At 37.6% G+C, this 14,285-nt stretch overlaps 1 non-coding gene across 1 annotated transcript; it reads right to left on the bottom strand.

Moving 5' to 3' along the window:
* Positions 1-4,640: 4,640 nt before the first annotated feature.
* On the bottom strand, positions 4,641-4,713 carry TRNAR-UCG (transfer RNA arginine (anticodon UCG)). Its single transcript has one exon. It is a non-coding gene; the product is annotated as a tRNA-Arg (tRNA).
* Between the last annotated feature and the right edge of the window lie 9,572 nt (positions 4,714-14,285).

The following is a 14,285-nucleotide window of genomic DNA, read 5'->3' as shown; positions in this document are numbered from 1 at the left end:
TTATATAATTGTGGTTTTTCCTAGAATTCGAAAAATTAAATTTTGTCGGTAGTGGTGTGTTGTGTGATGCTTAGTCAACTTAACTACTATGTTATATAATCTTTTATTAAGAAGTTTTAGATATATTATAGATTTTATGATGATCCTACAACACTTTTTCTCAGTTAGACCACTCTTATACTGAAATTTGTTCGCGTGTAAGAAAGCATAAGAAATTTGTCGGAATAAATGTTGGGCTTTTTACACGTACTGCGTGTTCAGTTCAAAGTGTGTCATGGCTCGCTGTATGTCGTCATGTGGCTAGCCGATGAGCCTAGAGAATTCAATCTTCCTACACTCCCGCAGACGCGTATTACCTAAATGCGAGAGAAGTTGCCTAGCAAGTACGGCGTTCATTCTGAAGTACGCAGAGTCCGTGCATACCCACGGACTCTGGAAGTACGTACCGATACGTGCGATAACGCCGGTAGTGGCAGGAATGTGAATTGTTTGGAAACACGTACTGAGGTGAGATTTTTTCTTACTGTTGGGATATGGCGAGAGGGTTAAGGCGATTACTTACGTATTTGTTGACATTAACTTGGACGGTCAATATGGACACGGAGCATTTGATTTGTGTTGTGGAATGTTGCGGTATGCAACGGATGATAACAAATACCCTGTGTACGACTTGCCCGCGCAAAACACAGTTCGAAAGAGGTTATGGTAGCACACAGACCGTACAGACTGCCTTCTGTTACTACGACGTTCACGTTATACCATACACGTTCTCAAGTTCAGATTGAACGCCTTGATTAATAGGCAACTTCTCTGACATAAAAGCTTAAACTCGCTTCAAATCGCTGACTCACAACAGTGACGTCATGACACACTTTGAAATGAACACCCAGTAGTTGGCGAGTTGGTATAGCGCTGGCCTTCTATGTCCAAGGTTGCGGGTTCGATCCCAGGCCAGGTAGATGGCATTTAAGTGTCAGTAGATTTACTGGCATGTAAAAGAATTCCTGCGGGACAAAATTCCGGCACATCCGGCTACGCTGGTATAACATCTGCAGTTGCGAACGTCGTTAAATAAAACATAACATTTTTTTCTTCCGTAACACGCATTCCTGTGAACGTTCTCTCTCTGGACCTCTGGAGCTGTATGTGTTACAGTACAGCTAGGCTGACCAGATCTTTTATGGTCCAGCAGGGGACATCGGCAATTTAAAAAAAAAAGAACACAAACGCTTATCTAGTCACTATCCGTTGAAATGTTGTAGAAGATACATGTAACAGTAGATACAATGACAGAACTTTGCACATTGAATTTGTAGAGTATCTTAACTTTTTGAACTAAATGCATAAACACACGTAATTCCTGTACATAATTATAGCCACTAAGAATTCAATTTCAATAATGACGCATGCATGGAAGTTTTTCTCATAATATTGTACACACTGAACTCTAACACACTCATATTTTTACAAGTACTTGTCTGTAGAATATATCTTTTTAAGGATCTTTTCATTCCCATACAGCTTCACACTAAGTTCTTCACATGAGAAATGAAAGTTTGTTTTCACTTGTAACAAAGATGTTTAAATTTTTTTCTTGACCTTTTATCAGTCCAGATTGAGTTCAATGTGGAGAAAAGTCTTTCTACTGACGAATTACTGACTGAAAGACATGCTTAATGACACTATTTTGAGATTTTCAAATATAATGAATTATTTTTTAATGCTGATAAACATCATACCACTTTTCACCTGTTGATTTGTCACAAAACTTTTTTTTTACCTACTTAGAAATGAATGCTGCGGCAGTTCTATCGGTTCTGCGCAACGCGAATTAAGACGAAGATGCTGTTCTTTTAAAGAGTGCAGACTATCTCATACCACAGTCTAGTATATACAGTCACGAAGCTCAATACGTACTAAATATGCATCCATAGATAGTTGCTAACCACTAGGATCGCTAATATCGCCTCATAACAGACAATGCGAAATAGTACCAGCACAGTCTATTGTTCCTAGCACCCTCACAACTCAAGCTTCGCGACTATATATACTAGACTGTGCTCATACTGTGCTCGCTGGTTCTTCTGTCTCATAATGAGAACCGTTCAGAAATGTGTATGAATCGCAGGAGTTTCATCACGATACTTAAATATTCACGTGTAAAATGTTATTGAAACAAAATCAAAACTTCCGGGGACAAAGTTAATTTCCCGGGACAAAATGGGGACATTTGCTCCTTGGAGACAGCAACTCAAAACCGGGGACTGCCCCGGAAATCGGGGACGTCTGGTCAGCCTAAGTACAGCTGATAGCAGCGACACAAAATCTCGTGACACGGTTAGAGATAACTCAACACCGGTACAACGTATGTATCTAGCATCCGAACAACGGAAGTTAGGGAATGCAGCGCGCCCAGTTCACACTCGGGCGGCTACGTGTATTGCTGCAGAAGGTGGGGTCTTTGAAAACCGGCTTTAATACAGATTTTTCAGGTGAGTAATAACGTGAATGTTCTTTAATGAATTTATAATACACCCAACACCATTGCTGTAAATAGTTTAAATGCTTAAACCTTCGCAATATCTACGTTTATGTTTAACATTCAGGAGGGCGTAACCCATTCAAGTTAAAAAAATTATGACATATGTTTATATGAACTTTTCTCATCAGAATGATGACAAAAATCACATCCTAGAGCAGTGATGTCAAAGTAAGCGCATTTTTCTGACCTTGAAGTCGTGCGCGGGCAGCAAGCGCTAAGTATGGAAAGAGGAAGGGTTGTGCATATGAATAAGCAACCTGTTGGATTAATAAAACAGTGGTGCACAAACTTCAAACGGAAAGTGAAATTTTATGTCGTTATTTTTATATGGCTTCTTTCTGTTTAATATTATCTATATTGTAGTGTAGGCTTTCACGCCCGTTTGCCAGTTGCCTCAGATACGCCGAGAAGTGTTTTGCGACCTCGGATACCACTCCACTGAAGATGTCTGCCGCAGTTGCAGACGAAACGTCTGGTAGAAAACCAACCAACAGTCCACGGCCGTCCACACCTGTGGAGTAACGGTCAGCGCGTCTGGCCGTGAAACCAGGTGGCCCGGGTTCGAATCCTGGTCGGGGCAAGTTGGGTTAAGGTTTTTTCCGGGGTTTTCCCTCAAACCAATAAGAGCAAATGCCGGGTAACTTTCGGTGCTGGACCCCGGACTCATTTCACCGGCATTATCACCTCATTTCATTCAGACGCTAAATAACCTATATGTTGATATAGCGTCGTAAAATAACCCCCCCAAAAAAGACCAAGGCCTCTCAGCCCGAAAAATGAATCTAGATCTATTATCTATAGTGTCTGTAAAACAAAAGTACTAACACTGATTTCTTAATATTGCACTTGTGTTTTAAATCTTAATAACATAATAGAGAGTTAAGAAGGAATATTCACTTAAATTCCATAGTAGTATAATGTTATACTGTATTAAGTGGATGAAACACATCATTCATAAAGAAAGTGATATTCCGAAGAAAGAGATTGAGTATGACATGATAACTTGGAATTTATATTGATTATCAGCCTTACAAAAGTAATCAATAAACTAATGAAAACAATATTACAGTACAAAGCGAAGTTACCTAGGTACTGCATCTGTTTTAAGTGTAACTAATATTACATAACAAAACTCTTATTGCATTATGCTTTTTAAGGTGATATTTATGAGCAACTTCCTATCATCAGAATATTAAATTATTTTCTCCAAAGCTGCTGAAGCTATAGAGCTGACATTTTTACAACACATGGGCACGTATCGTTTGCTTATGATGTAACAGTAGTTGCTTTGTTAATTCATTTCCTTACAAACAATTTCCATGCGAATATTTTCAAAATTTTCAATACACTATCTTCAGTAATACGTATATACGGTATATTAGATTTACGAAAACATTCTGTAAGGCTACTAAATAAATAGGCCTATACCTTAAAATTTCACTTTTCTATACGAAAAGTTGAGAAAATATTTTTTGAATGAAAAAATCAAACTTATGAAAAATGAGCATTAAAATTAAAACTTACATTCTTATAATGCACTTATACTTCTCAGACAAATATAAAAATTAACATGGATACAGTTTTAATAAGTTCTCTTATCTTTATCTATTGAATCAGTACTGGCCATCCCTGAATATAGCTCAGCCAAGCGGCATATACCACTTCTTTCGTCTGTCTCTTTCCTTGCCGCTGTAAAGCGCTCAGGCTCTCCTGGGCTCTAAAGCGCGCGCTTGCTCCTGTGTGCATCAATTGACATGCCTGTCCTAGAGTATTGCACAATCTTCTTGAATCACTCGCGACATTGACTCGGCGTGCAGAGCTCTTACCGAGTTGATGTCGTGCGGTACCGATGCTCTACCAACTTTTTTTTTTTTTCTTTTTTTTTTTTAATAATTTTGACCGGCCAGAGGCCATTTTCCAAAGTTATATATTTTTGTTTTCTGTTTGTTTTACCTTTGGTTCCTTTGTTTTTTACTTATACTAATACAATCACAACACCCATGCCCGAGGCGGGACTCGAACCCACAACCCTTCGGACCAAGCGATAGGGACATGCCGTGCCCCTACCGCTTGAGCCATCCGGGCCGGCAAAAATACACGACCCTGACATGACTCGAACCTGGAATCTTCTGATCCGAAGTCAGACACGTTATCCATTACGCCACAGGGCCAATGAGGTTATATCAGCGTCGCCGGATGTGCCGGAATTTTGTCCCGCAGGAGTTCTTTTACATGCCAGTAAATCTACTGACATGAGCCTGTCACATTTAAGCACACTTAAATGTCATCGACCTGGCCCGGGATCGAACCCGCAACCTTGGGCATAGAAGGCCAGCGCTATATCAACTTGCCAACCAGGTCATACTCGTCAGGGAGCGGCCTAAAGCGGTCGGTGCTCCAGCAACCCGCATCTTTTGCGTGTGTCTGGGCGTGCATTACGTTGATGAAGCAGTATTGATTCACGAGCTGTGCTCTCCGTCCTGCATTACGAGTTCGTATGAGAGCGAGGTGGACTTTTATTAATGGTTTTGTGGTATTCATAGCATTCTGAATCCTCACTCTTAATAGGTTCATCCAATATATTCATATGCAGCAATATCAGGGGCGGCCCGTCCCTATGTGCTACAGTGCTACAGCACAGTGATAATTTTTGCTCAAATAATGTATTTGTAATACCATAGTATGTGATCTGTCATTTAACAATTTCCCGTGATTATATTCATGACGCAATATCGAGTCTTCGCTCTTTGGTGCCTCAGGGGGTTCGTTGTGCTATTCTGAAGTTCATATGAGAATGTAGATATTTATGCGCATGTGCGAAGCTGAAATCACTGCTCTGATTGGCTATTTTTACGCGGGAAAGTGTTGTAGTCAGCTTCAGCACAACACAGCTTGGAGATTGCAAAAATAAAGCGTAACGAAAGAATGCTTGTTTGTGGAAGAACTCGGAACTATTTACAATGTATTTGGAATTGAAATATCAGACTGCTGCTGCCATCTACCTGTAGGGCTACGAGGTACCTCCTGAATCAGCTAGCAAGCGACGGAAAATGGAATCCCAGAAAATTGAAGCCAAGGAAGTATGTGACTGTATAATTCAGGAAGCTACTCACCGTTTCCAGTCTTTAAGCTACCTAGACGCAACAAAATTGTTAAACAGCAAAATTTTTCAGAATGTTTCGTGTAATTTTCGTGAACGCGAACTTGAAGTTGCTGTCAACAGCTTTACTATACTGAAAAAAAAAGAGTGTTAAAGACACAACTTGGAGTTCTATACGGAAAACCCGACTTCCAAAATATAGATGTCTGTTCAATTGTTACAATACATAGTCTCCAACAATTTACAGGATCCATTCCGTGAAGTACCGAAGTTGTTAAATATTTTGGTTACAACACCAGTGGCTACTGCTGAGCCAGAGAGATGTTTTTCTTGCTTGAAACGCATGAAAACGGTTTTTAAGGAACACTATGTCCCAGGATCGACTCATTGCGCTTGCAATACTGTCAATAGAAAATAATATGATGTCCAAGATGGAGGGGTTTACACCAGGGTAATTGACAACCTCTACAGTAGAAAGGAACGTCGTATGGACTTCATACTAGACGAGTCTCAAATTACGATAAATACATATAAGTGTATACAGTAGGCCGATATAGAGATGGTAGCACACTCATTATTTTGACCGCCAGCCGCTACTGAGCAATATACAAAACGCAAATGAAATGAGTCTTAGGCCTATTAGGGAAGAATGAATTGAAAGAAACAACCACATGAACTTTAGATTTTCAAACCAACTGGAAAAACTGAAATGTGACGAAACAATCGCCATAAAGGTCAATATTAATACCTACTCTTCTGCTCCTGGAGACCTAACACATGTAAGGTTTTGCTCATTATCAATATTAGCACGGATTAGACCAGTGATCGCCAAAAGCTGTGTCGCGACACATGCCCCTGCCTTCACTCAAGCGTAACCATGGCATCTTATCCCCACCCTCTGTTTACAGCCTCCATTTCGACATAAGTAAAGACATTTATCAGCAGCGGACGAACACATGTAATGTTACAAGTGTGTAGGACAGTGACCGGCATGTTCCGTGCTCTGTGACGTCATACCACGGAGCCGCCACGCTCTTTGCTCGGCAATCTCTGCATACCTGCACAGCGAGGAGAAAAGGTTCAACTGAACAGTGGTGGTACGGCGCCTATGCACTGACAGAGCGCGATCCATTCGTCTGAGGTAGTATGGGAACAGCACAATTACAATACATTTGTACGAAAACAAAACTGTACATCCGTGATAAATCAATGTAACAAAATATTTTGGTTTGTAATCAAATTTAATTTACTTATCATAATATGAAATTCGCATTATGTAAATGAGGCTCCGAAACTGCTATAAATATACAAATATAGAAATAAATAATTTAAGCAGTACTACAACACTTTCTTTACTCGGAAACTTGAAACCAGTTCAAGTGTTTTTAACAGACATTTTCCTACACAATATACAGATTGAACTATATAGGCCCTAACTTGGTGAGTAGTATGCAAAGTATATTTCAACTTTTGAAACACACCATCACTTTATGTTACTACCGTGCCCAAGTTAAATGCTTTGTCGAGATCAAACTGTGTTATGGAGTATGGAGGAATGGCGAAGTGTTTGATTTGTGGCAAGCTTGTTTCAGCATGTAGGCTAAAGAAATTCAATATACAATGCCATTATTCTCTATGCCACACAAATGATTATGACAAATATGGGGGAGAATATCGACAAGTACTAGTTCAGCAATTGAAAGATAAATTGTTAAGTGAAACTAGGGAACACACTGTCAGTGAATCAATGGTAAGCTTAAGGCTTAAGATATAGGATTTCACTAGCCATTGCAAAGAACATGCGTTCTTTTAATGACGGGGAATTTGCCAAGAATGTTGCCATCATGACCGCAGAGTAGTTATTCCCTAGCAAAATACAGGAATGTGATTCCATCCAGTTATCTCCAAGAACTGTCGTATCATTGCTGCACCGACGCCACTGCGCTGGTGCGTGATAACAGTATTACGACTCAACTGCTCGCTCTTCCAAGTTCTTGAGGCCTGACTTGCTCTTACGTCATAACTGCAGCATCTGCCGGCCACTGGTGTAGGATAATATGTTTCGGTGTCTTTTCGAAAACAGATAAGTAAAAACTTAATTTTAAGGAGCATGGGAGGAAAAGTATTTATTTTGTGCAGATGGCAAAAATATGAGATACTTAATTTGTTGTAAAATTTTAAATGGCGTATAAAAGAACAATGTACGTTGTTATTATTCTTCTTGTTATGAAGACTACCACGCCCTTACCTGTAACTTGAATATTTCATTAATAAACGAACAAAAAAAGTATCGAATTCTATGTCTTAATTAATCGGGGTAAAATATTTCCACGTTTTTTTCGACATATGTAGTGTAATTTGAAATAAACAATAAAAAGTATCGGCTTCTATGTCTTAATCGGAGTAAAATATTTCAACGTTTTCTTTAAGTATGTAGTACCAGCCTGGTACGTTCTTCTAATTTCAAATATCTGCTGATGTAAAGTACGTGCTATTTTTATGGTAAATAAGAAAATAAATTGATGTCATTAAAAATACAAAAGTAATGATTAGGAGGATAAAAAATTAATATGGAAAAAAATGTGTATAGTTAATAAGTAGAAGAATGTTATATTGCTTTTGTTTTTTGGTCACAGTCCGTCTCTGCACTGTTATTCACTGCATTACCTGAGGAGATACCCACTCCACCCCTCTCCCTGCGATAGTGGTGTGCGGGTTGCATTTCTATTACGTCACAATTTCGTGGTGTTGGGCAACCACTGGATTAGACCGATGACTTGTTTTTATTTTGGTTATTTAGCTTCGATGGGATTGGTAATAGCAAGATGGTGTTTGGATAAAAAGTCGAAGATTCGCCATAGATTACTTTACAATCGCCTTACCATTGGTGGAAACCTCAGAAAAAATCCAACCAAGTAATCAGCCCAAGAAGAAATTGAACCCCCCACCCGAGCGCAACTCCGAATCTGTAGACAAGCGCGATTGAACTACGCCGGTGGCTCGCTGCACTGTTAAAAGTCTATGAGTCTATCATTTATAGGTTACTGAACAGCCTCCTATCTTTCCAATACACACTTATTTTCTTCAGGATGTTCATCAGTTTGTTCTAATCCACTCTGTCAAACGCCTTTTCTAGATCCACAAATACTATATAGGCCTACACTTCTTTATCCTTCTCTAGTCCACCTTTGTGACTGAGGGGTTAGCAAACCCAGAGGTGCCGGGTTCGATTCCCGGTCAGGACGAGTTGCCTTGGTGAGGTTTTTCGGGGTTTTTCTCTCACTCCTGTCGATGAATATCAGGTAACTTTATCAGGCGATTGGAACCCCACTCATCTTCGCCACTTCCTTTCCTCCCTCATCATCCCGTTTCTGGTTTTTCAGATCACTCTACAGGCGGCCTCCCGGGACTACTGGCTCTCTCGACCGGCCTCCGTGGAATGTAGCTCAAGGACTTTGGATGTCTTCTGCAACGAGCAGCCGAGGCGGACCTACTCGGGGGAGGAGTTTCACTTCGGACCGACAGGGGGGCCTTGGGAGAAGTTGCCGAAGCAGGAATGATATATGGATATGTGTTGGCTGTAGGGAGTCATGTAGTTGGATTGGTGCGCGTAGAGGATCTGTGGCACGCAACTCATTCCATATCGAGGGTTATCGCAATAGATCTCAACAGGTTGCAGTGCTGGGCCATCCGTGCCCCCTTACTTAAATTCCATTCCATTATCCTTCTCTAGGTATCTTTCGCCTATTGTTCGTAGTAGTCCAATTGATCCCTTGTACCGTTTCCTTTTCTGAAGCCAAACTGCTTTTCTTTCAACAGTCCTACCAACTTAGAATACAAACGTCGATTCAGTATTCGCAAGAGAATCTTCGCCGAATGCGATATCAAGCTGATAGTTCTTAATTCCTTACATTTCCTGGCATTATTTTTCTTCGGTATTGGAGCCACACTGTCTCCGTAAAATCTTTAGGCCCTTCGCCTTTCTCATATATTTGGTTCCATAGTGATAGAATTTCCTTCTTGTCTTCACCCAAGCGTTTCACTAACTCAGTGGGGATTGAATCAACTCCTGTTGCTTTCCCATTCTTCAAATTTAATACCATGAAACTTAATTTGTGCGAGATCGTACGTATTTGCTTGTTTTCCGCACAGAACCAATATGCGGTAAGTGTGAAATACCACATTCAGTATTCCCAACGTAACACACATAACAATTTCCCTCTTCTTACCGCTTAAGCGCGACATTCATTTTACTGCTTTAGGCTTTTAACATATTATTTTTAGAGACGTTTAACATAGTAATAATTATAAATTGGAAACTTAGCACTGCAATTACACCTAAATTGCACTGTTAATTATTGTTTTTAAATATTTGCAAAAATTAAGTAAAGTCTACTACTCCACGAAACTTATTGCATTCCTGATACAAGTAACATTAAGGAAGCCGTGAAAAAATCAACAAGATTCCAGATGCGGATGTTATTACTGCAATATGTTATATAAATAATATTGTTAAAATATTAAAATGAAAAATAAATCATTACATAACCTTACCGTTTGTTTTAAGTTCGCATTTATAGACTGGGGGGGAAGAAAAAGACAGACGTATATCACGGCCTGCTGGAGTATAGTAAACACAAAACATTTTAAAGCAACAATGTTGAAGATAGATATTTTTGTTTTGCAAATTTTCCGTCATTGAACAGAAACCAAGATGGAGATTTCATTGCAACTAATTAGAAATTCCTCTTTCAGGTATGTAATAAACGATCTTCGCACAAAATAATGTACGATACACGAGTGGTATGTTTTCTTTCAATTCTCGGAAATTAAAAAAGCTCAACTACGTTTCGCTTTTTCAATCTTTTCCTCGACCATGAAAACGTCAACATACCGCTCTTGTAACGCATATTACTATAACATTCATAGTATCTGTAGATTTCTTTGCTTTTTACGTAATTACAAAATAGTAAAGAATGTAGAGTCTTATAAAACAAAAGTATTTTAATTGAATATTCTTTTACATTTGATGTACACTCAAAATAACATTAGTGCCTATTACAAATATACATTCAATCTCCATTTAAGTTATTATCTTTGAAGAAATTAAAAATAAAATAATTTAGACAGGAAATTAAGTTTACAATAACGTTAAGTAATGTGTTAAGTGTTATGTATGTGTAGTAGTGGCAAAAAAACCGGACCGACCCTTGTAGCTGATTTCAGACCCTTGTTCACTCCAGAGCACGATAGACTGGTAACTAAGACTTTCGTGGTTCGAATCCTGCCTGGAAGGAAACCTTTTTTTGTTCCTTATTAAAATTTATTCCCAATATTTTTCGATTGCTGGTAAAATTCATGTTCTGGGAATAATGAGTTAATTAAGTAGTAAAATATAGCTGCAATCGAAAAATATTGGGAATAAATCTGAATAAATAACAAAAAAAAAAAAGTTTCCTTCTCAGGCAGGATTCGAACCACGAAAGAGTCTTAGTTACCAATCTATTGTGATCTAGAGTGAACAAGGCTCTGAAATCAGCTACAAGGGTCGGTTCGGTTTTTTTTTGCCAAAACTGTGCAGTAATTTGATCGAAACGCATTTTGAGACGTTTTTGTTTACATTCTCTTCTCAAATAACTTATTTGACAAAATTGTTCTCATTGACTTGAACTTTTACCTCTGTGAATTAATTCCACTCTTTATAATAATTTAAAACACTAATTGGAAGAAAAATATTAATAAAGAAATCTCTTTTATTTTTATCTTTCTTAATAAAATTAAAAACAAGAAAGATACAAGCAATGCTCATACTTTTAACTCTTCTTGTATAAGTATGTGTGTGTTTATTGTCACAACATGGTGTATTGTAAATTGGATTGAGTATTGTAAATTTTATTGCGTATTGTTTATGATTTTATTGTGTATTGTTTATCATTTTATTTTGTATTGTTTATATTGTGTATACCACTGCCCGGGTGCTTGCCCACTTGCAGTGTAAATAAATACAAGATTACAAGAACATAGGCCTATTCTCAAAATTAACATTGATAACGTGTTGTATACCTGCTAATAGCTATCTGAACGAAGTTTGAGTGAGGAATGCATTTGTGTAACAGGTGGTGAATTCGTTCAATTAAAAGCAGATATCATTGACAGGTGTTGAAAAATCTGGAAGGAGTTGCAAATACACCTGTCAAAATCCGCCACAGAGACTTTCCCAGCTTTTTACAATTTGATTCACATGGCGGGGGGGGGGATAATTACTGTTTATACGACAAAACGAGATCCCTATAATGACGTGTACTGTGCAATAGCTACCTGTCATAACCAGTGTAAGTGATATGCACTGTTGACTTAACATGTTTTGTAGGCTATTGCTTTGTATATGGCCAGCTGGATATGGACAATACTTTCAATTTGCATAAAACACACGATACCCAAAAGGTGTTAACTGAACTGGCAATTGACTTAATTGTAAGGAAGAGTTGTAACCTAATGTCGGGGACTGTCAGACATCAAACCAATTTAAGAATAGGCTAACGAGATATTTTTCTAACAATTCTTGTTAACAATAATAGCTGTTTCCGGTTTTTCAATGTTTAATGGTTATATATATCACAGATAAATATCTAAATTATCTCATTATTACTATTATTATTATTATTATTATTATTATTATTACTATTATTATTATTATTATTATTATTATTATTATTATTATAACTATTTCTTACCAATGTTTATTATTGTCACACTAACATTAGTTATCCAATTTTCATGATTTATTTTCATGTTGTTTTATGATCTAGATAATAATGTAATAACTATGTAAGCAAATGTATTTAATTAGAATTAGAGTCTGGCTGGGCGGAAGAGAAGGCCTACTGGCCTTAGCTCTGCCAGATTAAACAAATAAATTATTATTATTGTTATTATTATTATTATTATTATTATTATTATTATTATTATTATTATTAACCTAAGGATAAAATAATGAATAAAGTTTGAATATTTAACGAGCTCTAAATCCAAACTGGAGAGAAATGTATTAATCGCGTGTAACATACGAGTACGTAGATAAAAAAAAATTCACAAGAGGCGAAAAAATATAATATTTTGAAAAAAAAAATACATGGATGAATGGGATGGGCTGATGGATGGATGGATGGATGGATGACTCTACAGCTTAATTTCCTGAACGTTTTGGTTTAACTGCAATTTTCTGCCATTCTTTCCTATTTTCCAATTTTTAATGTTCATTTCTTTCAAGTCGTTTATTACATCATCCTCCCATCTGATTTTTGATCTTCCCTGTGCTCGTGTTTTTATTGGTTCCCATTTAAATATACTGATAAAAACTGCATCATTGAAATTTTAAAATCATGAATGGATGGATTGAGGATTTTAAGAATTAATGGAAGAACTGATAAATTCTTCTTCTTCTTCTTTTTCTTCTTCTTTTTCTTCTTCTTTTTCTTCTTCTTCTTCTTCTTCTTCTTCTTCTTCTTCTTCTCAGTTTCTACATCTTTATTTGCTGAACGTTTTGGCCTTCTTTACCATTCACCGTCATTCTTTCTTATCTTGTATATATATTCCAATTTTTAATCTCCATTTCTTTCAGGTCGTTTATTAGGCTATATCACAGTCTAGTATATACAGTCACGAAGCTCAATACGTAGTAAATATGCATCCGTAGATAGTTGCTAACCACTAGGATCGCTAATATCGCCTCATTACAGACAATGCGAAATAGTACCTGCACAGTCTATTGTTCCTAGTACCCTCACAACTCAAGCTTCGTGACTGTATATACTAGAGACTATATCATCCTCTCATCTGATTTTTTATCTTCCCTGTGCTCTTGTTCCTATTGGTTCTCATTTAAATATACCTAGAGATAAAAACCTGGATCATTGAAATTATGAAATCATGGATGGATGGATGGATGGATAAAGGATTTTATGGATTAATGGGAGAATTGACTAATACTTCAGTAAATGTAAAATGATAAATAAATTGTTTTATTTAACGACGCTCTCAACTGCCGAGGTTATATCAGCGTCGCCGGTGTGCCAAAATTTTGTCCCGCAGGAGTTATTTTACATGCCAGTAAATCTACTGACATAAGTCTGTCGTATTTAAGCACACTGGGCCGGGATCGAACCCGCAACCTCGGGCACAGACGGCCAACACTGTGACGACTACGCCACCCAGGCCGACTTAGTAAATGTATTTTTATATTTGCTCGAATGGCTTTCTCATTACATGTTGAACAAAATATGGTGACACCTGAAAGTAAGGTGCTAGCTTCTGAATTATATTCAGTTCTGTCTATCCCTGGTAAAAATTATCTTTTATTACATATAAGCTGCCTTTAAGTAAATACTTTGTTATTGTTGTTATTAAATACAAGTGGTATTTTGCACATGAGTACTATTCCTATTATGGTTGTGAAACTTGGACTCTCACTTTGAGAGAGGAACATAGGTTAAGGGTGTTTGAGAATAAGGTGCTTAGGAAAATATTTGGGGCTAAGAGGGATGAAGTTACAGGAGAATGGAGAAAGTTACACAACGCAGAACTGCACGCATTGTATTCTTCACCTGACATAATTAGGAACATTAAATCCAGACGTTTGAGATG

This window comes from Periplaneta americana, chromosome 13 (genome assembly GCF_040183065.1).
Source record: "Periplaneta americana isolate PAMFEO1 chromosome 13, P.americana_PAMFEO1_priV1, whole genome shotgun sequence".
Lineage (NCBI taxonomy): Eukaryota > Metazoa > Arthropoda > Insecta > Blattodea > Blattidae > Periplaneta > Periplaneta americana.
This window is presented reverse-complemented; position numbering and strand designations above follow the sequence as displayed.